Source organism: Pelodiscus sinensis, chromosome 5 (assembly GCF_052426305.1).
Source record: "Pelodiscus sinensis isolate ZL-2025 chromosome 5, ASM5242630v1, whole genome shotgun sequence".
Taxonomy (NCBI): domain Eukaryota; kingdom Metazoa; phylum Chordata; order Testudines; family Trionychidae; genus Pelodiscus; species Pelodiscus sinensis.
This window is the reverse complement of record NC_143056.1, coordinates 54,181,627-54,207,331: the sequence shown is the minus strand read 5'-3', so window position 1 is coordinate 54,207,331 and position 25,705 is coordinate 54,181,627. Positions and strand designations below refer to the sequence as shown.

At 44.0% G+C, this 25,705-nt stretch overlaps 1 long non-coding RNA gene across 1 annotated transcript in view; it reads left to right on the top strand.

Moving 5' to 3' along the window:
- LOC112545825 (uncharacterized) overlaps positions 1-16,012 on the top strand; it is a 29,533-nt gene extending 13,521 nt beyond the window's left edge. The window contains exons 2-3 of the long non-coding RNA XR_003089372.3: positions 12,861-12,927; positions 14,059-16,012. This is a non-coding gene — a long non-coding RNA (uncharacterized LOC112545825). The remainder of the gene's footprint in view (positions 1-12,860; positions 12,928-14,058) is intronic.
- The last annotated feature ends 9,693 nt before the right edge of the window (positions 16,013-25,705 follow it).

Here is a 25,705-nt window from a genome sequence, read left to right as displayed (position 1 = left end):
GGTGGGAATCCTTTGTTTGATTCCCCCTACCATCCTGTAGAACAGCAGTCCAAGACGCAGGTTAGTCAGGTGACCCAGTCACTTGACTATAGTGTCCTGAGTCAATCGCAGCATGAAGCACCCCCAGGAAGACAAAGGCTATTCATAGTTCTAGCTAATGGGCTCTTAGCCCTGTCTGGCTTTTCCATTATTGTACCTGAAGTTTCAGTGGTGGGAGTGACCCAAAGCAGCAAATATGAGATACTGATACAGAGTTCAATATTCTGAACTTCAGGTACAAGAATGATATATGCACTCAAATGGGATAGTCATGTTCAGTAAATCATAACCTTTTCATAGCACATCACCTAATAAACCATCGTGTTAGTCTTTAAAGTGCTACATGACTGCTTATTTTGGTTTGTTTTACCAAGATCAGACTACCTCTCTGTAACCTTTTCAATGTAATCTTATATGAACCACCTTGCATAAACTATATCTCAGTAACATCATATTCATATCATAAACATATATTCATAAAGTATATGGAATGGTCCAATACAAAAGGGTTCTTCTGATCTTCACAGATCGGCCACATACCCAGGTCAAAATATACCTCATATTTTACCAAATGATCACTCTGTTGCCAATCTTTTATTTTATTTATTTATTTAATTAATTATTTTTACCCCACCTTTCTATCTAAAATATTCAAGGCCGCTTACAAGAACAAACAAAAAAATACAAATATATATAAAAATTTAAAATATGAGAATTTAAAATATGAGACCTCAGAGGGACATAACCAGCTAAAAACATAAAGAGGAGGAACACATACATACAGACCCAAACATTAATAAAAGCACGAGTAAAAAGGGTGGCTTTAGCCTTAGGCCGGAACAATACTAGCGTTGGCACCATGCAAATATCCTGAGGAAGAGAATTCCACAGCCTGGGAGCAAAAGCTGAAAATGCCCTGTTCCGCGTTGATGATAATCTTATCTCCACAAGTAGGGGAACACGAAGCAAAGCCTCCCCAGCTGACCTCAATCCCCAGGCAGGTTCATATGGGAGAAGATGGTCCTTCAGATACCCTGGACCCAACTCATTTATTGCTTTATAGGTCATAACTAAAGCCTTAAATTGTGCCCGGAAACATACCGGAAGCCAGTGCAGCTGCCAAAGCACTGGCACAATGTGCTCTATATAACTAGTGTTGGTTAAAACTCAAGCAGCCGCATTCTGGACCAACTGAAGTTTCTGAAGGCTCTTTAGAGGCAGCCCTACATAAAGTGCATTACAGTAATCCAGTCGGGATGTAACAAGAGCATGGATCACTGTGGCCAAGTCATATTTGTGCAGTAAGGGTCTCAGCTGACGGATTAAACGAAGTTGCCCAAAGGAACTCCTGGCCACTGAAGAAATCTTATTTTCAAATGTTAAAAAAGGGTCCAGGAGGACTCCCAAGCTGCATACCTGTTCTTTCAGGGGAAGAGTAACCCCATCTAGAACAGGTGCATGCCACATTCACGCACAGATGGCCTCCTGATCCACAGGACCTCAGTCTTATCTGGGTTCAACTTCAGCTTATTTGACGTCATCAAACTAAAGTATCTAAAACTTAAGGAAAAGGAAAGGAAAGTTAAAATGGTTAGTAGAACATATGCATATAATGATGGCAAGGTTCTTATATCAGGTTTGTAACAGTGATGTTGTAGATTGCTGACTTGTAACTTTCAAAGGCCATTGTTCAATTTGCTCCTTTTAGTCCATATGAGGGAGTGAGAGGAGGGCCTGGCAGTGCAGGAGCTAAACAAGGTGTGGCAGCAAGAGACCCGCAATGGCTCCCATGGTCAGGCCAGCAGGGGGGACAGTGGCAGTGGAGCCATGCGGCATGGCACTGAGCCAGGCGGCAGAACACACCTTCAGGAGCTGGTGGGGGCGGCCACATTGGGGCATGCGCAGGAGCAGCAATTTGAAAATCCCATGACAGGCAGACAAGAATGGTGGCTGCTTAACAGAAAGATTGTCTAATAATAATTAGAGCAGGAAAGATGCAAAATGGAGTCATTCTAATAGTTTTCTATACCTTTTTCCCGGAAAACTTTTGTTTTAAACAAAGGTCACAGCCCAGTTTGTGGAAAGTTACTGGCAAAAGATGGAGTCACATGAGTATATCACATTTTATTACATGGGTTGATGCTCACAGGGTGTAGCCATTAGCCTGTTGAAGGCTAAGGCATCTACTAAAATAGTTATCTGGGCAGAGTTAATTTTTGCTATAGTCCATTGTGAGAGCTAAATGCCTTCACAATAGGCTGGCTAGAATGGATATAAGCTACTATCTACATGTTTTGTTAGTCTATAAAGTGCTACCAGACCATTTGTTGTTGTTTTTTTTCCTGTACAGACTAACTTGGCTACCCTCTGAAGCTACCTTGTAGGTGTTAGCATCGTAGTAAACATATTTGTGATACAAGTATATAGTCATCACTTCAGATACAGTGATGATACCTGAATTTATATAGGTTAATCTTAGTTAGCAAATTATAACTTTCATTGATACCCTACAAGAAATACTTTGCACCAGATTTGTTGCAATAGTATCACAGTGGAAAAATTAATGAGGTCAATGGTAAAAGTTTAATCATAAAGTATCACAAGGGGAACAGAGCAGCCTTACCCTGCTCAAATGTCAGCATGTAGAACAAACCACAGTTTAGGGCAGTGATGGGCAACCTGCAGTGAGCAGGCTGCACACAGCTCATGAGGATAAGTCGCAGTGGGCCGCCTGTAGCTCCCATTATCTGAAGTTCTCCATTTCCAGCCAATGGGAGCTACAAGAAATGGTGTAGGCCACAGAGACTTGGCAGCTGTTACTATTCACAGCTCCTATTGGCCAGGAATGGTGAAATGTAGTCAATGGGAGCTCCAGGTGACCATACCTGTGCATACAAGGTAAACAGCTTATTCTGATTAGTCATGTGCTGCCTGCAGGCTCAGGTTGCCCACCATTGGTTTAGGGTAATATGAGCTGTAAAATACTCCCATCCTTGTAATTCCTCCATGTTGACTTCTAAATAAGATCCAACACTTGAGTTCTACTTCATTTAGAATCATGTTTTTTGAGTGTTATTCCTGCAATAATTTACTACCATACATGTCAAAAGAAGTTATTAACAGAGCTAGAACAGAGCTGCTATATGAAGCTATATCAATTTATACTGATTGAAGATCCAACCCACGTTTTTGGTTTGTATGAAACAAACAGAAATCCTGAAACCAAACATCCCTAATCTTTGTGGAGTTTGACACCCAGATCCAATCTTCAGTCCAATTTGTAGACCAAAATACTCCTCAGTTCAGCCCAGTCATTTCAGTCATGGGTCATGCTCCTTACAGACTCCACATGTGACTACCTGGAGATATGAATACCTTTCATGCATAGTCTAAATGGGTATGTCTACACTGCCACCCTAGTTCGAACTAGGGTGGCTAATGTAGGCATTTGAACTTGCAAATGAAGTCCAGGATTTAAATATTCCGGGCTTCATTTGCATGTTCCCGGGCGCCGCCATTTTTAAATATCCCATAGTTCGAACTACCCGCCCACGGCTACATGCGGCACGGACTAGGTAGTTCGAATTAAAGCTCCTAATTCAAACTACTGCTAAACCTCTTTGCAGGAGGAATATTCATTTGCAAGTTCGAATGCCTATATTAGCCACCCTAGTTCGAACTAGGGTGGCAGTGTAGACATACCCTAAAGATTTTCTCCTCTATGCATAGCCTTAAGTAGTACCATGTTCTGAACATCACACAAATTGGAGAAATTATGCCAAAAAGTGTAGCATGTAACTTTTTTCTCTGACACTTGGAAACTTGTTGACATCTTTGAACTAATTTTTTCTTAACATTGGCTCTTTGTGTTTTGATGGCTGGGACTCCTTTGACCATATATAGTCATTTCCTTTGTTGTGACTCTCACTTAATTTTATCTTTAAAACCATATTATTTAATATTCTTAATTTATTCTAATTTTGAATCAATGTTAGCGATATATGAGACTGATACATTTTATTATATTCATAACATGTTTGTAAAGCACATACTATCCATTCCCACATAATGACCATTTATTTAAATGTATATTTCCATCAGTCTATTTTATGTTTATTTGGATATTATTGTTTATAAAATGTTAATAAACCTTTACACCATATTCAGCCATGTTGTAAGGGGATACAACCAGAATTGCACTTACTTATGAAAAGCTAATTTTAGCCTGTTGCTCTTGAAAGAAAATTCAAAAAATACCTTTACAGGATCCTCCTACATCTTTTCATTTTTATTCTCCAAAGATACTACTGGAATAGTTACAAATTGAGCAGATGAAGCAATTTTGCCTCTGAAGATGTGCTGTTTTATCCACCAGACACTGATCTAGGTGAAAAGGTTGAAATTATGTTTTGAAACAAAGGTCATGTATAATCAGAAATTAATGTGCTAAGCAGCAAATATGATCTGGGTCTCCTACCAAGGAGATATCCTCAAATTTTCATGTTGCTACCAAACCAACATTCTGCGAGGTATAGAAAATAGCACACAGATCCACACAAATGTCTAACAAAGCAAACAATGGACAGTTCACAAACTTTTTTTTGGTAGATTTAAGGCATTGTCGCTTAGCAAGGAGGAGTTTTTATCCATGATTTAGTTTTCACCAGGCATGGATCAGATCAGTATCCAACCTTAAGGGCCTAAACTAATCAATGGTTTAGGAATCATGGACATAGTACAGCGAGAAAAACATTTAAATTGTTGTTATACAACAGCAAACTATTTCTGTTTTTAACAGGCATTTCACAAACCTGTGAGGTAAATCTGACAGTTCAAAAGCATCGTGTGCACAGATAGTATTATACATGTAAAACAGATTTGTAGGAGTACAATGGCCACTGTGGTATCTCTTCTGGGACTTTGCAGACTACACATTTGAAAGGTCATGGGAATACTTAGTAATGCTCCATCTAAGAGAAATATTCACTCAAAATGCAAAACACCTATGCAGACATATTGAGAAAAGCCTCGTTCTACCACAAAACCTAGATTTAAACTGAATGTAATGGTATTTAACTCATTCCATGCTAAACTACACTAGTCTATTACAATAAACAAAGGAGAGTAAAAGGCCTGTGGTCTTCAAAGAGGCAATTGGGTAGGTAGTGCAAATTGTATTTTGACTTTTTGCCAACGCAGTAAATTCCTGCTTACTACTATTTTGAAAATGTGTTGAACAATTCTAGAAATAATTACAGAATTTATGGAAAACTGACACTGTGAATATGATATAGTACAGTGGTCTCCAACCTTTTTAGCCACAAGATCAGTTTTCCTATATAAGTGCAATGTAAGATATACCTCAAACCCAAATACCCTTGCACTTCTTCCTTCCCACCCCCTCTGAGGCCCTGCCCCTGCTTCACCCCTTCTCTGAGGCTTCACCTTGTTCACTCCATCTCCCTTCTTCCCTGAACCTCATTTACTTTCACCAGGCTGGGATAGGAGGTCGGGGTGCAGGTTTTAGTCTCGGGCCAAAGGGTTCAGAGTGTGGGAGGGGCTCTGGGCTTAGCCTAGGGTGGAGGATTGGGATTCAGGATGGGTTTCAGGGTGCAAGCTCTGGGAAGGAATTTGGGTGCAGGGGAACTCATGTCTAGGGCAGGAGGTTGGGTGCAGGAGGAGGTTCAGGGCTGGGGTAGGAGTTCAGGAGGCAGTCTCTGGCTAAGCACCACCTAACTGAGATGGCTTCTGGTGGAGCAGTGGGGTTAAAGCAGGCTTACTCCTGCCCTGGCCCTGCACCACTCCTGAAAGCGGCTGGCATGTACAGCAATGGCTTCATGTGCTACTCCTCATGTACAGACACTGAGCCCACAGCTTCCATTGGCTACAGTTCCCCATTATTGATCAATGGGAGCTGTAGGAGAGTGTGTACAGGCAAGGACAGCACAGGGAGATCTCCTGCTCTGCCTTTCTCAGGGGCTGCAGGGACATGTCAGCCACTTCCTGTAGCAGCCATTATCACAGGTATAATTACTCCAGCCATGGCAGGTTAGGCATTTTTAGAACTCACTATTCAAAGAATGAAATTTAAGCATAAGAGAGAAATGAAAATGATGAAATGCACAGACCAGTCAAAAACCAAAAATGAAACACTTTGCAAGCAGTAAAAGTAGTAACAACAACCCCCCATGTATGTGTTGGGTCAGGCAATGAGAGTGCAGGACAATGTGTATGTGAGAGAATAACAACAATGACAGACACACCCACATTGTATGATAGCGACAGAGATTTGCATTGACAAGCTCCCTCCACCCCCTTTTTCCTATGGGTCGGCAGAGGCATGTAGATTTGTTTGTTCAGCAAAGGTAAATGAAGCCGCGATTTAAATGTTCGCGGCTTCATTTACATTTACATGGCTGCCGCGCTGAGCCGACAAACAGCTGATCAGGAGTTCAGGAAGTACGAGGAATAACGGGGCTGCCAACAAAGGACTTTGATGTCGACAGGGGGAATGTCCAGACTAGCGGCGAGCCGACAAACAGCTGATCAGCTGTTTGTCGGCTCAGCGCGGCAGCCATGTAAATGTAAATGAAGCCGCGATCATTTAAATCGCGGCTTCATTTGCCTTTGCTGATCTGTCTAATCTACATGCCTCTGCCGACAGAGGCATGTAGTCTAGACACAGCCTATGTGGAGATGGGGTACAGAAGTGGTGGGAGGAAGTACACCCTGACATCAGTACCTCCCTTTTTCTAACTCCCAAACCTTTCACAGAAAGCTGGAGGCTCCCAGGGGGGAACAGTATCAGTACCAGCAGGCGATGGAACATGCACAAATGGAAATAGGGATGCAGTAAAAGACATATTGAACAGGAGCTCTGCAGCCTGGGACCTGGTCAGAAACTAGACTGGATAGTCAGCTCTGAGACACAGCACTGTCAGTTAATATTCAGAATGATCTGTATAGCGTAGTGCTTGGAACCTTTTGTGGATTGCGGGTCGCTGACCCACAGAAAAATCAGTTGGGAACCACACACAAGTGAGAAGCAAAAAAAATGCACCAGAGCCTGGGGGAAGCCCAGACTAGTAGATTTTGTGTGCTCCAGCCCCATGGCGGGCAAACTATGGGGGGCCTGGAGCACTACCACAAGCTTCCCAATGCTGGGGGAGCTCTGAGCTGTATCCAGGCAAGCCAGGAGCCACATGCAACCCCTGGGCCTTGGGTTCCCCACCCCTGGTCTAATGCATGAGCCTGCCAATTAAAATAAGGATGCTGCTGCCATTTGTGTTCTCAGGTCACTGGCAGCCCACCCACTGCAGCTATCTCTGTTACCAAGCAATATCCAGTCAGGGAACTGATATATTGGGGAGGGTCAGTGACTACACTGAGGAGGCAATGAGGGAAGAGTTGCTCCAATACCAAAGGCAGATTCTTTCCTGATTCTATATCTTGGGGACACACAGACTGGCTACGTCTAGACTGGCATGATTTTCCGCAAATGCTTTTAACGGAAAAGTTTTTTCCGTTAAAAGCATTTGCAGAAAAGAGCATCTAGATTGGTACAAACACTTTTCCGCAAAAGCACTTTTTGCGGAAAAGCGTCCGTGCCAATTTAGACGAGCTTTTGCGCAAGAAAGCCTCAATTGCCATTTTTGCAATAGGGGCTTTTTTGTGCAAAACAATATTGCGTTGTCTACACTGACCCTCTTGCGCAAAAGCATTTGCGAAAGAGGGCTTTTGCCCAAACGGGAGCAGCGTAACGTTTCCTCAAGAACACTGACAATCTTACATGAGATCGTCAGTGTTTGTGTGGAAATTCAAGCGGCCAGTGTAGACAGCTGGCAAGTTTTCCTCAAAAGCAGTTGCTTTTGTGGAAAAACTTGCCAGTCTAGACATAGCCACTATGTCTAGACTACAGGCCACTTGCTCAAGAAGCTTTTATTGGAGGAAATCTTCCACAAGTCTTCTTGTGCAGGAGTGCATCCACACTGCAAAAGCACATCGAAAAGAGCTCTTTCACAAAAAAGCCTTCTTTCTCATAGAATGAGGAATACCTATGCCAGAAAACTCCCTCTGTTCTTTCGATTTTCTTGTGCAAAAACACGCTTGAGATGTGGATGCTCCGTGAGTTTTTTCAGAAAAACAGCAGTTTTTCCTAAAAAATTCTGTAGCGTAGACATAGCCACAGACAGGACAGCACCATTACCTCAATCCTCTTGAAAGGCAGATGGATGCAGTCCTTATACGCTATCACTACCATTCCACAGAGATCATCCCTAGCATCCCGAGCTGTCTCACCACTCTTGTCTTTTCCCTCAGATCACTCGGATAAGTCATTAGAGAGTAAATGACTACTGCAGGTGTCTGCAGCTTCTGAATCCATCTGCCTTTTCATATCCATTGCTCTCTAGTTCCCATATGCCAGGGAAAAGGCTGGAGCAGTAAAAAATTGGATCCGGCTCAGAAAGGATTTCTCTGACATAGGCCCTACAAAGTAATGATATGTATGTCTTCAAAGACCCTTTCACACACCCAGAGTGTGATGAGCATGACAAGGCAAGGCTGTGGCAGGGAGAGCTGTGGAGATTCTAGGCAGTGCTGCAACTCTCAAAGCTGTACTGAGAAGGCTGTCATAGCTTAGACAAGACCACAAAGTCACCTAAGTTATGCCAGCTGTTTTTCCACCCTTGGGAGCTGCCCAGGATTCAGATGGCTTAAAGCCACCTGCCTCCCTTTTCTAGGTCTACAAGTTGTATGCTTTGTCTCTTACAGGCACCACACAGAATTTTAGCCTACATGTGTCTGCTTTACTGAAAGTTCTAAAAAAAACTGGTCTCTAGTCAAAAAGAAGGAAGCCAGCTTGTTTGCGGTTCTAATATATGCTTCTTTCTTCCCTTTAAAAAGAAATGTGGCTCCATATAACATGACAGTATAAATGCCTAGATTGATAGATACAGTGTTGTTGTAGCAGTGTGGTCCCAGGATATTAGATAGACAAGATGGGTAAGGCAATATCTTTCAAGCTTGAAAGCTTGTCTCTCTCACCAACAGAAGTTGGCCCAATAAAAGATATTACCTCATCCACCTTGTCTCTCTAAATTATTAGGCAGCCTTTCTGTGCTTCTTATTTGAGCAAGGCTAAAAATTGCATATTTGTTCTTTTATTCTTAAACTACATAAAGTGTTTTACAAACTAAATACCTAAAACAAACTAAATCCGTGGGCTGTGTCAAAGGGGTCATCTTTTATCTGCAGTTACATATAAGATGGGAGGCAACAATTGTTTAACAGGATACAACACCACTACATAACAGTTTAGGACATGAAGTGATCAAAGTAGCTTATTGAATAGAATTTTATGAATCAGCAAGCCTGGATAACTTGCACAAATGAGTTGACTGAAAATATTTCTGGATCACTAATGTTTAATAAAACTTGGAATGCCAGTGAAATTCCAGAAGACTAGAAAAGTGCTAATATTCTGCCAATATTCAAAAAAGGCAAGAGATATGACTATGTTATCAATTGTCAAATTGCCATTTACATTGATACCAGGACTAGGAAAAATAACAGGAAAGCTAATACGGGATACAATTAATTAAAATTAAAAGACAGGAATATAATGACAGTCAGTGTGGGTTTATGGAAAATACATTTTGTCAAACTTGATTTGATACTTTGATGAGATTACAAGTTTGGCTGAAAAAATTAGCTATACAGATGTAATATATTTACACTTTTGTAAACATAAGAATTAGTACTCCACAACATTTTGATTAAAAATTATCATGATACAATATCAAGAAAGTACATATTAAATGGATTAACAGCTGGCTAACTGACAGATCTCAAAAAGCAGTTCTCAATAGGAAATTATCATGCAGTTGGGGGCGTGGGTTTCTGCTGAGGTAACTAGTAGGTTCTACTGAGATCAATACTGTTCCTGATGTTAGTGAACAGTTTCATCACTGATCTGGAAGTTAATATAAAATCCCATGGGAGATAAATTTTGCGGAGGACACAAAGACTGACAGAATGGTAAATAATAATGAGGACAGGGTGGTCTTTCAGAACAATCTGGATCACTTGGTAAGCTCGGCCTTGTGATGGGGAAGCTGAGCTGCCATTCACTGACAGAAAAGGAATTAATAGCAACCCTATGGAGGCTCCACTGGAGACAGCCAAACAGAAGAGGGCTGAGAAGAGCAGCCAATCAGGTTCATATATGAAGGAGTGGAGGGCAGAGAAGAAGTCAACAGTTGACTGGAGCCTGAGGGGAGAAGACCAGGCTCCTAGGGAGCACCAGCATGTGGGACAGAGCAATTCTGTAAGCAGGAATGAGGGAGCTAGAGAGAGCTCCCCGCTGGCTGGCTGCTAGTTCAGAGGAGGTGCTACAGCTTCATGGGAAGTAGCCACAGGACAATGGACTGCAGTTGCCACAAAGGGAGTAGCTGGACAGAGATTGCAGGTCCCTTGGAAGAGGGGGAACACAGAGTGTGGTGCAGCCCAAGGGCAGTGTTATTGAGGATGCTGCAGTCCTAGGAATAGCATGGATCCTTGAACAAAAGTGATGGTGATGAGGCACCATCAGAGGAAGGCATCCTGGCAAGCAGAGATAATTGCCATCACAGCCAGCAGGATGTGCAGGAATGATGAGTTGCCCCCCATTATAGGGCTATCTAAAGAAAAGGCATTTTAATGCAGCCAAATGGAAGTTATTCATCTAGGAATAAGGAATGTGGTCATACCTATAGATTGGAGAATGGTGGATGGAATGGTATGACACTGAAAAGAATTTAAGGATCACAGGGGTCATCAACATTAACTCCCAATGTGATGTTGTGGAAAAGGGGGCTTTATATATCTTGGGATGTATAAAGAAAGGGCCAATGAGTAGGAGTATGGATCCTGGGATTGCTTTTACCTCTGTATACAGCATGTGTGAGACTGGTACTAGAATATTACATTTAGTTTTGGTATCCATATTTGTAAAAAGGATTCTGAAAAATTGGAGAGGCTGCAGAAAAGAGACACAATAATTTGAGAGCTGAAGAAAACATTGTGCAGTGAGAAGCTTCAAGAGCTAAATCTGTTAGTTATTTTTTAAAAAAGACTGAGAGGTGACTTGTTTAGTGCGTATAAGTACTGTCAAGGGCAAACATATAGGGAATAAAAGGACTCTAACAGAGAAAGGCACAGCAAGAACGAAAAATTGCTTGGCTGGAAACTGAAGCCAGACAAGTTCAAATTTTAAGGAACAAATTTTTAAACACCAGAGTGATTAATCATTGCAACACATTACCTAGGAAAGTGGTAGATTCTCCATCTGTGATGTGTTCAGATCAAGAATGGATGCCTTTTTGGAAGATATACTTTAGCAATGAACAAGTTACTGGGCTTAAAACAGAGATACCTAAATGAAATATAATGGGCTATGATTATACAGAAAATCCAGACTTCATGATCTAAATGTCCCTTCTGTCCTCAAATCTATGAATATATGAAAACAAAATTGCAGGTGGACATTAGCATTTAATGACCTGAGCTGTATTTCTGTATACAGGAACTCAACAATTCAGCTTTCATAAAAAAAAACATCTTGAGATCTTTCACGAACAATGCTACCAAATTTTGTGATTTTCCTGTAACTGTTAGTGGGGGAGTTGTTAAAACCCTAGATTTAGTTCAGAAAAAAATTAATTTCTGGCTTTTAGGCTTCTGGAATAAAGCTAGAAAATGTGAACCGAAAGGCTCAAACACCAAAAAGAAAATAAATCTTATGTTTGTTTTTAAATCCCATGATTGTAAAGTGAATCTCAAGATTTTAGGGGGGCCCAACTAATGATTTTGTTGAATGTTTGTGAGTGAACTACCTAAGTAAACACAAATGGTAGGAGTCCAAATTTACATCTCCATTTTCATTTGACATTCCCAGCAGTTGAGTAGCCACTAGCAATATAATATAGCATTCATTCAGCACAAACTCAGGGAGAGATGAGTACTACCATCTGAATCACCAAAATCACTTTCTATGGGAGCTAGTATTTACAGATTAAACTGTACTTTTCCAGTAATGTATAACTAGACACAAAAGCAAATCAACTGAGCAACAAATAGATTGTTATCAACTCAGTAATACTCAAGAGTCAGCTAAGCATCTACTTGATTTCCAGCCCTAGCTTCCCCTTTTCACCTAGTAAGGAATGTATTTCCCTCTTGATACACGTTTATCTTCCAGCACTAATGACAACTGAGCTGGCAATTATACATTCACACCATAGGAGGCTTGACCTATAAGGACAGCAAGTCCATGAAAAGTGGAAGAGAAGACTTAGTAATATAATTCTGCAAGAGTCAGTCAGGCAGAGTTTTGCAAAAGTTAAACTAATATGTTTTAAAAGTGTGCCAGTGTTTTAGAAATTAGTCACAAATGAGCAAACATCGTGCAGGGCTTTCTAAACAAATTAAAGTGTCAGCTCCATTCACTGTTACGCAAATAGCTTGAACATATTTGCAAAATGGACAGCATGGGAATTTATTCTTAGCAAACAGTTTGTATACATTAGCAAATTAAATTTCTCAATGCCTCTTAGGGTTTAATCCAAAAAGGATAAGTTAGGGATCTAGGGGTGGTAGTGGAGAATCTGACTCCTCTCCTGATAATCAACAGGGGCTCAGTTGCTGGTGAGGTATGGAGTTGAGGCCCCATGTTTCTTAGCCTGACATTAGGGGGCAATCTAATGTAAGGTTACCGCCACAGCACTTCTAGTGAGCTGGGGCTAATTTCAAGATGCATAGTTTCTGAGAGTTCTTTGTTTCAGCATCTGCAGGTCTGTGCATTATTACCTAACTGCAGCCATATGAACCTGCATGTAAGAAGACACAGAGGTGAGTATAGTAAGACTTTTGAAAACATATTTTAATATAATTTTCACAACATTGTGCATACCTGGAGTGTATTTCTGGAGTGTACAAGGACTTTATTACTTATTAAACTTATTTTAGGACTTTAAAATAACTAGCCATGTCCAAAAGCCACATTGAAAGGCAGAACGAGGAAAAGCTCCAATTTCCACAATTGCTATACAATTCTGACAACGTAATGTTTCCATTGTTTTAGTATAAGGACAAGAATCAGCATTTCTCTGGGCAGCACTTTAGGGAATGATATCAGAACAAAGGAATATAACACAGCTGTCTTAGATGAAAGGTAAAATGGACAATAACATTTCCCCTTCAGTTTTTCATGTCTCTTTATAAATTCATTCTGTAAAGGTTCAGATCATCTTACAGACCTACACATACTAGAAATCATCTTTGTTATGAAATATGACTGACAAGTTTACATTTCAAAAATCTGTAAAAAAAATAATTGCCAGTGAAAAGTAGGGAGGATAGTTACTTCCTCTTCAGATTCAGTTAAAACTGGAGGAACTGTGCACATGAACAAGACTAAGAAGATGAAGACCACAGGCCTGCTAAACAAATATTTTCCATGAAAAATTGAGGAAAAAATGTTTACATTTAAAGAATCTGTTTTTTCCCATTTTTTTCAGGGACAAAACAAAAGTACTGTGAAGAAAACCATCTTTTAATCAAAAATCCATTTATTTTGAGAAAATTGTGATGCAAAGCTTTTCAAACAGCTCTAGTGGTGACATATCCAAAAGGAGAAAATAGTGTAGGAGGGAAGATGCTTTGAAATAAATCAGGATGAGAAAAGGAACATTTTGATAGAGTTTAAAACAGACTGCCAGATCTTCCAGTCTAATCTCTTGCACTTCACAGATCATTAAGCTCCACCCAATTACCTCTGTACTGAGCCCAACAACTTGGACTATATGCATAATATTCAGTTTTCAGAGACAAAAATATTTAGTACCATGGGCAGAGAACAGAGACCAGTGTGCACCAATGCACAAGGCCACTGCAGTGGCAGGGAACTGATTTGGTGAGATAGATCCGGATAGTCCTAGCAAATGATAAATGCCCCATGCTTTTCATTTCATTTTGTTCCAGGTTTTTAAATCAAGTACACAAAGAAGAAAACATCTCCAGATTCTTCATTCAGTTCTCCTAACTTTGCAAGAAAAATATTTCCCATACCAGCTAAGGAGAAATTCCAGTCATTTACATCCAGGAAGCTGATTGCTGAGTGAACTGAAAGAGTGACAAGAACCAAAACAGAAAGTTGCCAGATACACCAAGAAGCTAAAGTGGTTTGGTTTCATTATTTGAGTGAAATTAGAATCACTCAACCCTCACATCACAAGATAATTATGCATTATGCATGTCAAGTAGAAGTGTGCACCTATACGCTGTTCTTTGCTTTTCATAAGATTTGCCTTAATATTCTGTTGTTTTAAACTAGTGTGCACAGTAATTATTGCCTGTGGTGTCTCCTTGTTATTTCTGATTTCTCTGTTCAATTAACCTTGGGGACCATACCTGCATTGTAAATCACAGTGATTCCTGTAAGTCTCAGTGCATTAATTTTCCTACTCATTCTTCAGGGAAAGGTGTGGTGTACCTTTCATAGAAGAAGCCAGAGACACTATGCCCTTTAAACTGAAGATGGTCACAATCTCTGCAGGTGTCCCTTGTCTCTTTTCTATTATCTAGCTCCCTCTGGCCCCAAATATCAACACAGCTTCCAAAAACCTTCTTCTGACTAGACTGACTGTGGTTGTCATGCCCTCACTTACACCATCCCTGCGCTTCTTATTTCCCAGAGATGGAAACCTACAGAGTAGTTTCCACAGGGTCAGCACATTGAAATCTGAAGGCAGAAATCCTATTTTCACAGGCACAAGCTTTGTTCTGCCTTTGCAGTTTGCCTTACATATTGGGGTTTTGCTCTGTTAGGGATTGAGGGGGAGGGGCTTGTGTGGAGGTTTTTTTTTTTTTTTTAATAATAGGGAGATCAGCACAAAAACAAAATCTCATATTCACCAGTGAAGAAGACTGTGTATGTTTTGTTGCATACATTTACTGAGAGCCATTGCCACTCAGCTAGGCTGAAATTTTCTGTCTGCATAAAATGTCAGCAGCAGGTTTCATTTTAAAATTGGAAATTAATATTCTAAAGAGGAGACGAAGTTAGAAACCCAGGAAGAATAATAATTGTTTCACTAATCTTCATTTCTATTTGTAAGAATGAGGACATGTCTACTCAGCAAGGCTAAAGCTGAAATAAGCTACACAACATCAACTATATCAATTGCATAGCTTAGGTCGAAATAGCTCATTTTGGTTTTTGGCACTGTCTACACAGCAGGAAGTCTACTCTTCCTCCAACTTCCCTTACTCCTCATAAAATGAGGGTTATGGGAGTTGGAGTAAGTCCTCCAGCTCGCCATTATTTTGACATTATGACAAAATAAGTGCTTGTAGCGTAGATGTGGACTATGTTATTTTGGAATAACACTGCTGTGTAGACATACTCTGAGGCTATGTCTACACTGGTGCGATCTTGCGCCAGATCTATGCAAATCAGGCTAAGCGTGGAATATTGCCAAGACTCATTTGCATATATAATGAGCTGCCATTTTGCAGAAGAGGCTCTTGCGCAAGAAGGAGCTGTCTACACGGCCCCTTCTTGCACAAGAAAAACCTGAAAATAATCAGCGTAGCGGCATTGCGCAAGATCGCATCAGTGTAGACATAGCCTGAATGTCCAGCCTGCTCCACCCTTTTTCAAAAAAAGAACGTTCTGTTAAAATCCATTTGTTTCCTCAAATATTTGACATATGTATTGCACAAAGCACTGTGATTCAACTAGACCAATTTCTTTTCTCAAATGTTTTCTTTGCTTATTGATTTTTTTCAAAATTAAATGTACAGCATCTAAGAGAATATGTGTGTGGGGAAGAGATGAAGCAATTTTGACATCACTTACATTTCTGTTTTGCCTAACCTTTGTGAAATGATCAGTACCCAGGGTACAGAGGAAATAAACAAAAAGACAAATATGTGTGAGATATTTCTATTTTTCTAACTCTCAGTATATGGACAATATAATCCTCATATGTTTACAAATTTATTTCCCTTTTTCCCCAACTTTTTCAAGTGAAGCAATTTCAGATAAGAAAAACATTCTGGGTTTTTTTTTCTTCCTGGATCTATCTAGAATGATGGTTATGAAAAACCCTGGCAATTTTACTTTAGATAAATAATCTGCAGCATTCCCTTGAACTCACTATAGCAAATGGATTGATTACAGTAAATACGGAAGTTAGCTAACTGCAAACCTTAATTACCATGGGAATTTGGAAAGTTTTTAAGTAATGAGGTTAAAGTCAGTGGGAGTTATGCACTGATGTCAAAAGAGAAAACATATTATCCCTAGCTTTTAGTACCATTATGTCTGTTTCAGAAGTGTCTAGGGCTCCTGTTACCTGATAGCAATCACTAATTATTTTGATAATTAATCAATAGATTCCCATACACATCCTAGCATCTCAATAAACAAAAAAGAACAAGAAACAAATAGATTTTCAACTTTGTGACTGTAACATGGTTAGGGGGATGCTCAGGCAATACTGTGTATAATTATATTGCACTCTACTTCTTCCTGTACCTCAGCTTAAATCTTATTGGTAGTGTTCTGTCTTTTCAGGACTTTTGTTTCCCTCACAAAATATTATGTAGGGTCAACTCTCAGGTGTATTATATGTAAAACCCTGAAAAATAGGGATTAATAGTTCTCAGCTAGCTTCAGTGAGAGAACAGTCATACAGTTTGTTAGTAAAATAAACATTTAATGCATACAAAAGCATTAAATATTTAATAATGTACTTCAAATAGTATTTGGAATGCTATGAACAACTTTTAACCAAAGCTATTGCAGTAGTAAATCTTGTGTTCCTTGTACAGACTTTCCCACTTTGTTGCTGCTTCATATATAAATGATAGGTTCTACAACAACATTTATACTCCTATATTTTAACATATACAACTAGATTCATTCATCTCTGATGTTCTTTTAAGTGTGATTTCTCCCTAGACTAGGCCTAAACTAAACTATTTGGCTATGTCTAGACTGGCATGATTTTGCGGAAATACTTTTAATGGAAAAGTTTTTCTGTTAAAAGTATTTGCGCAAAAGTGCGTCTAGATTGGTCCCAGACTTATAGTTATAACGATGCGCTTTTGCGCAAAAGCGCGTCTACATTGGCGGGCCGCTTTTGCGCAAAAGCAGAAGCCCAGAACCATTTTGAAGAGGGCAAAAGGGCACCAGCCCTTTCTGGGGGTGGGGACTGCAGCTCCTTTGAGACACGTGTTTAAAAGGATCTCCCTGGACAGCAGTTTTTCTCCTGCTGCGTGCTATAGGACCACTTGCAGGGACTGTCAGCCGTAGCAGTTTTGGTGGTTGCCCTCTGCCTTTTTGGTCACCACTGCCTTTTGTCACTTAGTGCCTTTGTTTGGTTTTTTTCATCTCCCTTGCTTTGTCTGCCATGGAGCCAGGGGTGGCCATGTGCCTGCTCTGGCCCCTGCCGGCCATTTTGGAGTGCCTGCAGCTGGTGCTCCAGGCTGCTACCCTTGTGTTCCAGGACCTGGAGGCGCAGATCGATTTGGACTCCCTCACCAGGGAGGCCATGGTGTCCCTGTGGCATCCCCACCCCAGCGTGGAGAGGCCACTGTGGAGACTGAACACCAGTATGGACTGGTGGAACCGGCTGGTTCTGGAGCAATGGGATGACCAGCAATGGCTCCAGAACTTTTGGATGCAAAAGCTGACGTTACTGGAGTTGTGTGCCTGGCTCGCCCCTGCACTTCAGAGAGCCACCACCTGGATGCGGGCACCCATCCCCATTGACAAGAGGGTCGTCATCGCACTATGGAAGCTGGCCACCCCGGACAGCTACCGATTGGTGGCACACCCGTTCGGGGTGGGCAGATCCACCGTGGTGTCATCATGATGGAGGTAAGTCCCAGGGAGAGTGGGGTGGGGGAAGGGTGTTGCACTCCATGCCCAGGGGCAGCCAAGACTCCAGGCTGGGTCACCCAAGGGTGTGGGCTGTCCCTCCCTTGCACAGGCCTGCTGGTGGGGGAGGGGGACAGTAGGGCAATGGGGCCCTGGTGTGTGTGTGTGTGTGTGTGTGTGTGTGTGTGTGTGTGTGTGAGCACAGAGGGCATCACGGGGGGGGGGAGCCCAAGGAAGTGCACACTCACCCTTGCCTTATGTGATGTGTTCCCCTGTGTTTCTCTGCTCCCTTCTGCAGGTCGTCCAAGCCATCAATGATGTCCTGCTCCCTAGAGTCATCTGCCTGCATGACGTGGACACTACCGTGACCAGCTTCACTACCCTCGGGTTACCCAACTGCGGGGGAGCCCTGGACGCAACCCACATCCCCGTCCAGGCACCAGAGCATCAAGTGGCCCATTTTATGAACAGGAAGGGGTACTGCTTGATCATACTCCAGGCCCTCGTGAACCACCGTGGCCACTTCCTAGACGTTTATGCGGGCTGGTCCGGCAGGGCACACGACTCCCACATACGATGCAACTCCAGCCTGTTTTGCAGGCTGGAGGTGGGCACCTACTTCCCCCGGCGAGAGTTTACTGTTGGGGATGTGCCCATGCCCATATGTGTCGTTGGGGACACGACCTACCCCCTGCTGCCCTGGCTAATGCGGCCCTACACGGGGCGGCCGGACCAGAACCGGGCCTGGTTCAACGACCGCCTCAACCAGGCCCGCAATCACGTGGAGTGCGCCTTCGGCCACTTGAAAGTCTGCTTCCGGTGTTTGCTCACCCGTCTCGAGATGGGTGAGCAGAATGTCACGGAGGTAGTGGCCACGTGCTGCGTACTCCACGATGTTGTGGAGTGGAGTGGGGAGGCCTTCCTCCCTGCATGGATGGCAGCCAAGGGCCAGGCCTATGAACAGCCCCACACAGCTGCCATCCGCCAGGCGCACCAGGATGGGGTGCGCATCCGGGAGGCCCTGACAGACATGTTCACCCAAGCCCCATAGTAGGGTCGCCTCAGTCTCCCTTTACAACTCCCTCCCATCCCCTACCCTTCCCCCTCCCCTCTCATTACCTCCCAATAAACACCAAACACAGTTTTGTTTTGAACAGAAAAAACGTGTATTATTTTATATACAAGGAGGAGAGGGGGAGGAGACCTTGAACTGGGAGGGGGAGGAGCTACTTCTGGGAGGGGTGGCCCCTGTGACCACCCCTGTGGGAGCGGACCTGCACATGGGGGGCAGGCAGTATTAGGGCAGGCTGCATGGGGAGGTGGGCAGGAGGGACAGGAGCAGGAGGGGCCACTGCAGGAGGGGGCAGGGGCAGTGCTAGGGGAGGGACAGCGGGAGCATGGGGCAAGGCCATGCCATAATGGATGGAATGGCCAATGTGGGTGGTGAGAGTGGCGATCGAATCTGCCATGCGGATGCACTGGGCCTAGAAGGCTCCCCAGGCCTCCTGGTACCACTGCACGTCCGCCTCCACACGCTGAGTGATGGCTGCCTCGACGCGCTCGACGGCCTGCACATGGCGCCGAAGTAGCTGGTCCCGTTGGCAGAGCCGCCACCTCGGTGGTTGGGCAGCTCGGGGTGCTGCTGCTGCCGCTGCCACTGCTGCAGGACTAGAGGGTCCCTGGCTTGTGCTTGGTCCCGCTGCAGGGAAGAGAAGAAAGGATGGGTCAATCAGGCAGCCCTGCCACTGTCCCCACACCTCATGCCTTCCACCCCTGAGCCCAGGTGACACCACAGTAGTGTGGCTTGGGCCCACTAGGTTATCCCCCATGTTTATGTTTGCATACAGGACCGCCCCTGGAGTAGGGTCCTCTTCCATGTATTGTAACCACCGGTCTGTGTCCTGGCCCCGTGGAGGGCACTTGTGTTGTGTTAACCTGTGGAACTCCCTGCCAGTGAAGGCTGTGAGACTTTGGGCTAATCAATGGTGTTTGACAGGGAGCGAGATGAATCCCCACACAGTGCCAGGGAGCACATCTGGCAGACGTGGCCTGGGCTCTCAGATCCCCATCGCATGGGTTGTCTCCTGGACAGAACCAGGGGTGACTGGGGAGTGTACCACCCTTGCAGAAAAACTCAGGCAGCCCTAGGACCGGCCCGTGCGCTTCCCCCTTCCCCCTCCTGTTAGCCCTCGTACACGAAGCCCAGGGACATGTGTGGCCGCAGTGGGGACTTCCCTCGGGGAGCCAGCCAAGGCACCGGGAGAAGGTGAGGGGCTCAGTGGGGCTGTGATGCTGCGGTTTTCCCAGGAGCAGCTGGCTGTGCCTCACAGCCAGGCATGAGACAGTGTGCTGTTCTGCGTGCTGCACCCTTGCTCTGGCCTGAGTCCCTGAGGCCCTGACTGGTTCCAGCCGGCATCCACTCTTCCCCCTGGTCCCGCCGGATGTGTGTGAGCAGCATGGGCCCAGGCGTGTCCTGCAGCTGCCTGCCGCGGCCACATCCCGCTCGGTCACCAGGCTGCACGTGGTTGCATGTGCTTCTTACTGCCTAATGCTACACAGCGTGCAGCTCACATGGCCTGAGTGATGCGTTCTCCCCCTCCCCACTCCAGGCGCCTGGCTCCCCTTCCCACCCCCACACCCCCGCCCTTGTGAGTGCAAAGTGCAACAATCACTGGTGGATCCTTTCCCGGCCTCTGAGGATGCATGGGAGACATCGGGGCTGCCGGAGGGGGCCTGCAGGGTGGCAGTGCTGGCCTCATCCTCCGACGCACTGCTGATGTCTCCTTCCCCCACCTCGGTCATCCTGGTGATGGGGAGGTGGCATGCTGCTGTCCATGGGGACGTCCGGTGCCTGCGGTGCTGGCTGGCCCAGGATGGTGTGGAGCCGTTGGTAATGAGGGCAGGTGTCGGCTACTGCCCCTCACTGGCCCAGACGTAGCCCAGGTGCAGCTCCTTTACTTTAGCCCGGACTTGCTCCAGGTCTGGGCTGGATGGCCTTGCTGGGCAAGTGCCTGGGCCATGAGGGCAAAGGTCTCCGCATTACGGCACCGGGAGCAGGTCTCATGCAGGGCCTCTTCCTCCTTCCACAGGTCCATTAGGGTCTCCAGCTCCCCTGAGGACCACGATGGGGCCCTTCTTTTTCTGGCCCTGGGGGTGCGGGTGGCTGATCCCCACCTGGAGCTGCCATCATGCTTGGGGGTGTCTGCTGGACGGCAGGGGCCACGTGGCAGACCTCTGGCCAGAGGTCAGAGAAGGGCTCCTGCCTTGTGATCTCAGCAGCCTGCGTCTGCTTTAAGGGGGCTCGGGTTACCAGGAGTCCGTGAGCTGATTGCGGCTATGGAGCCTCCAAGCGTCCACTAGGGCTTTTTTCCATTTAGTCTGCTTTTGCGCAAAACGTCTTAACTGCCTGTCTACACTGGCCTTTTTGCGCAAAAACATTTGCGCAAGAGGGCTTTTTCCCAAGCAGGAGCGTGAAAGTATTTGCGCAAGAAGCACTGATTTCGCACAGTAGAACGTCAGTGCTCTTGTGCAAATTCAAGCCACCAGTGTAGACAGCTGGCAAGTTTTTGCACAAAAGCAGCTGCTTCTGCGCAAAATCTTGCCTGTCTAGACGCACCCTTTCAGTATAACTATGACACTCAGCAATGTGCAAAATCCTACTTAAACCCCTGAGCAGACAGTGCTACATTGACCATAGAGCTTCTCTCATTGACAGAGCTACTGCTTCTCAGGGAGGTGAACTACACTGAAAGAAGATTCTCTCCTATCGGCATAGCCACGTGCCACAGTGACACAGATGCATCATACATGAAGAGAAGCCCTTAGTTAGTGTGGCCATAATATATAGCATGTGTCACCTGGATTCTCCAGAGTGTGAAAAGAATTATAAGGCTGGAAGTAGTCTTCAGAGGTCATCAAGTCCAGTCCCCTGCACTCATGCCAGGACCATGAACCAAGCAGTATTTTAGTTCTTTCGAACACTTCAGGGCCTTGTCCGCAAACAGTACCAGGATCTCTACAGCTAGCACTGCTCCAGTTCTTGTGTTAATGGCTCCCCAATCCTCAGTTGTTGGTGAAACAGAAATAGTCGCTATCCAAAGTGGTGCAGAAATTGGGATCAGCATGTACATATCCATGCCTTGAACGTCTATAAGGCTCTTGTGCTGTAGAGCACCATCTTTCCCTCATAAATCTAACTAAAGTGAAGCAAGACCTGACAAACCCTCATCTCACTAATGCTGCCACATTCTCTTTAGCTGAGATGGGATGCCAGTTTAAAGAAGTTAATTAATAGCTAACTGTAAGTTGCAAAGACTGTGAAGTCTCTCAGAGCAACAAATTCTCCCTCTCCCATCATTACACCCTCATTCATATTGCTAATAGTTATTATGGCAAGAAGCCCCATGTGTCCCGCTACTGACCCAAGCTTCAGAACTCAGAGTTGAAATTATGCAAATTTGATCCCTCAAGAGACAAGTGCACCTCTTGCCTTTGAGCCTGCTCCCATCCCCAGGTATGTGATGAGACTCAGAGCTTCTCATACAGTGCCAGGTCTGTCAACCTGCTCCTATTCAGTGGAGCTACACATAACAATGGCCACTGCTATTTCAGGGGCAGCCGTAGGGTTGCATTCACAGGCAGCCTAACTCAGTACTTCCTGCTTTTCAGAGATTTCATTTTTGCTGAAGTCGCTGTTCTGGAAGGACACAAGCTACCCCTGGGGAACTTCTGTGTGAATAAAGTTATTTGACAGTGAATAAACCACTGAGCATCTATACTGAAAAGACCATAAATGGGGGATGCTAACTTGGGGGAAGGGCAGTATGTTATCTATATTGCAGCCACCATCTTGATAGATAGGCAGTGCGAGCTAGATGATTCACAGAATGGGTGAACCCATAAAAGGTCACTTCTGGAATCTATTACTGCCCATGGGCCTGATTCTCTAAAGTGTGTAGTGCTGCTGGGGTGGAGGTGTTCTGTACCACCGTCTCCTAGAGATGTCACCAGGAGTTGATTATTGTCCCTACTGTAGTTCCTTAAATGAGGCATATCAGTTTCTTCAAATGTGTCCTTCCAGTGACTGCCTTTCCTGTGACTGCCAATATGCCCCCTTTCCTCCTGCATCTGCCCAATCTTCTCCTCTCCTTCCTGATGCACCCTTTGTATGGCAAACATTTTGAGAAGCACAGACAGTTGGGTGCTGGTAATCTAGAGTAGGTCCAGTCTCCACTCCCTGGAGTTGTCAGGGGATTACAGTGGATGTGGGAACTGTGGAAGCTTCCCCTTTAACAGTGTGATCTAGTCTGTAGGCATTGAAGTTGGATGTATACTTTGGGTTGCTGAAACTAAGCAGTAAGAGACACTTACAAAGTCAGTTGTGCAGGGTGCAGCATGTTGGGCTCAGTCTGGCAAGAGACTTTCCCAGCTGTCTCACTACAGAGCTGTTTATTCTGCTGGGGTCTGCCTCACACTCAGGCCACTGTTGATGAATTATGCTTGAGAGGAAATACTTGAATTTGAAGCCAGGCCATGTTGTAGAGTTAGATAGAATTCCGTTTACTGATTAAGTCCTTCCTACCATTCTCCATTCTATTAGCCCCAGAGCACAAGTTCCGCTGGACTTGCCAATAGGCTGCATTGAAACTTGAGTGATACATGTTATAGATATTGGAACTGTATGCAGTGTGCTTAGGGGATCATAGTTTATTAAGTTTGTGAATGGTGTACAGATAGCTGTGAACCAGGGATTTCATGCAACACCAGGGATTGGGGAACAAAAACAATGGGGAGTGTGATTAAGGTTCATCACTCAGTCTGTGAACACTGCCCTAACAAGTCTTACATATAGGCTACGTCTAGACTGGCGTGATTTTCCGCAAATGCTTTTAATGGAAAAGTTTTTCCGTTAAAAGCATTTGCGGAAAAGAGCGTCTAGATTGGCACAGATGCTTTTCTGCAAAAGCACTTTTTGCGGAAAAGCGTCCGTGCCAATCTAGACACGGTTTTATGCAAGAAAGCCCCGATCTCCATTTTCGCGATCGGGGCTTTTTTGCACAAAACAATATTGCGTTGTCTACACCGGCCCTCTTGCGCAAAAGCATTTGCACAAGAGGGCTTTTCCCCAAATGGGAGCAGCATAGCATTTCCACAAGAACACTGACAATCTTACATGAGATCGTCAGTGTTCTTGCGGAAATTCAAGTGGCCAGTGTAGACAGCTGGCAAGTTTTTCCACAAAAGCAGCTGCTTTTGCAGAAAAACTTGCCAGTCTAGACACAGCCATATTGGTTCCAGCAGCTTTTCCAGACACCAGAAAAAAAAAAGAAAAAAGAAAGGGCACATTGTATAAATATACTGAGTGTAAACAGATTCAGGGCCTTCTTTCTAATTCAGCCATTGGACAGGACCATCTGTCCAAGGGAGTTCCAACCCTTAAGGAAGGATGCATCTGATGAAGTCGGTCTTTGCCCATGAAACTGCATGCACAAATAAATCTGTTAGGCCATGTCTACACTACAGAGAAAATAGAAGCTGCCACAGTCACTCTTCTGGGGGAATTATCAGGTCTAGTGAAGACATGCTAATTTGAATTGAGAGGGCACTCCCATCAGTGCTGGGAGTGCTGCTCGTCATGAGAAGTAAGGAAAGACGATGGGAACATATGCTCCCATCAACTTCCCGCTGTGTGGACAGCACCAAAACACGATTTAAAGATACTATGTAATTAACATAGCTGGAGTTGCATGTCGGAAGTCAACTTTCCTCTTTAGTGTAGACCAGGCCTGAGTCTTTAAGGTGCCCCAGGACACCTTGTTGTTTTTGAAGATACAGACCAAAACAGCTATCCCTCTGAGACTTGTCTAAAGAAAAAAGACACTCAGACAATCACTGCCAGCCCAGAACACCTATTATTCTACTCTTGCCCTATCACAATGGAATTTTTCCTGTGTGTGTCAGCATTTCAGTGGCCTACCCATTAGTAACCCTGACTGCAGTTAAAAGGGTATTTTTTAACAGAATGGTTTCAGAAAGTAAACAAATGGCTGTATTTTGAATCAAACCCCGCTAATAAGTCTGAAGTAATACCAACAAGTGTTTTATGAAAGAAAGGAACACACACTGGTAGGTTTGTAGGAAAGAGTCATTTCTGGGCAAGAACATAAATTAGTCTATGTAATGAAAGCTTCTGTTCCAAAGTGAAATGTGTTATGTTTGAATTTTGCTCATTGGATTTGCAGAGCGTAAATCAGAATGTTTTGATTAATTACATGCTGTAAAGAGAATAGACAAAATGCCAGATGAACCCTGAGTATATTCAGCATGTGGGGCTTTCAGAATGCTCACTAAAAATGTCCAAATATTGAAGGATTCTCAATATTCCCAGCACGTCCATGTTCTGAACGAACATTTTATTTTCTTGTCAGTGATTCAGAATTTCCACCGCTACTCTTCAGTGACTAGGGAAAATCATGCCAATTGGGATAAAGCTTTATTTTAAGGTTGAAGGCATGAAATAAGCACTAAGAAGACAATTGTACACCTGTTTTGAAAAGTAAAAGGCATCTCAAATCTGCTTTGCTTTTGAAAATTTGGCCAAGGAGTGTATTTCAAAGACCCAATAGCCCATAACATTATTCCCAGTGCTCTGTGCTGTATGCCTAATTGGACTCCTACACATTTGCATAAGCATGATGCTTCATGATTAATGCATAAGTCACAGCATGGAGCCCTGTACCA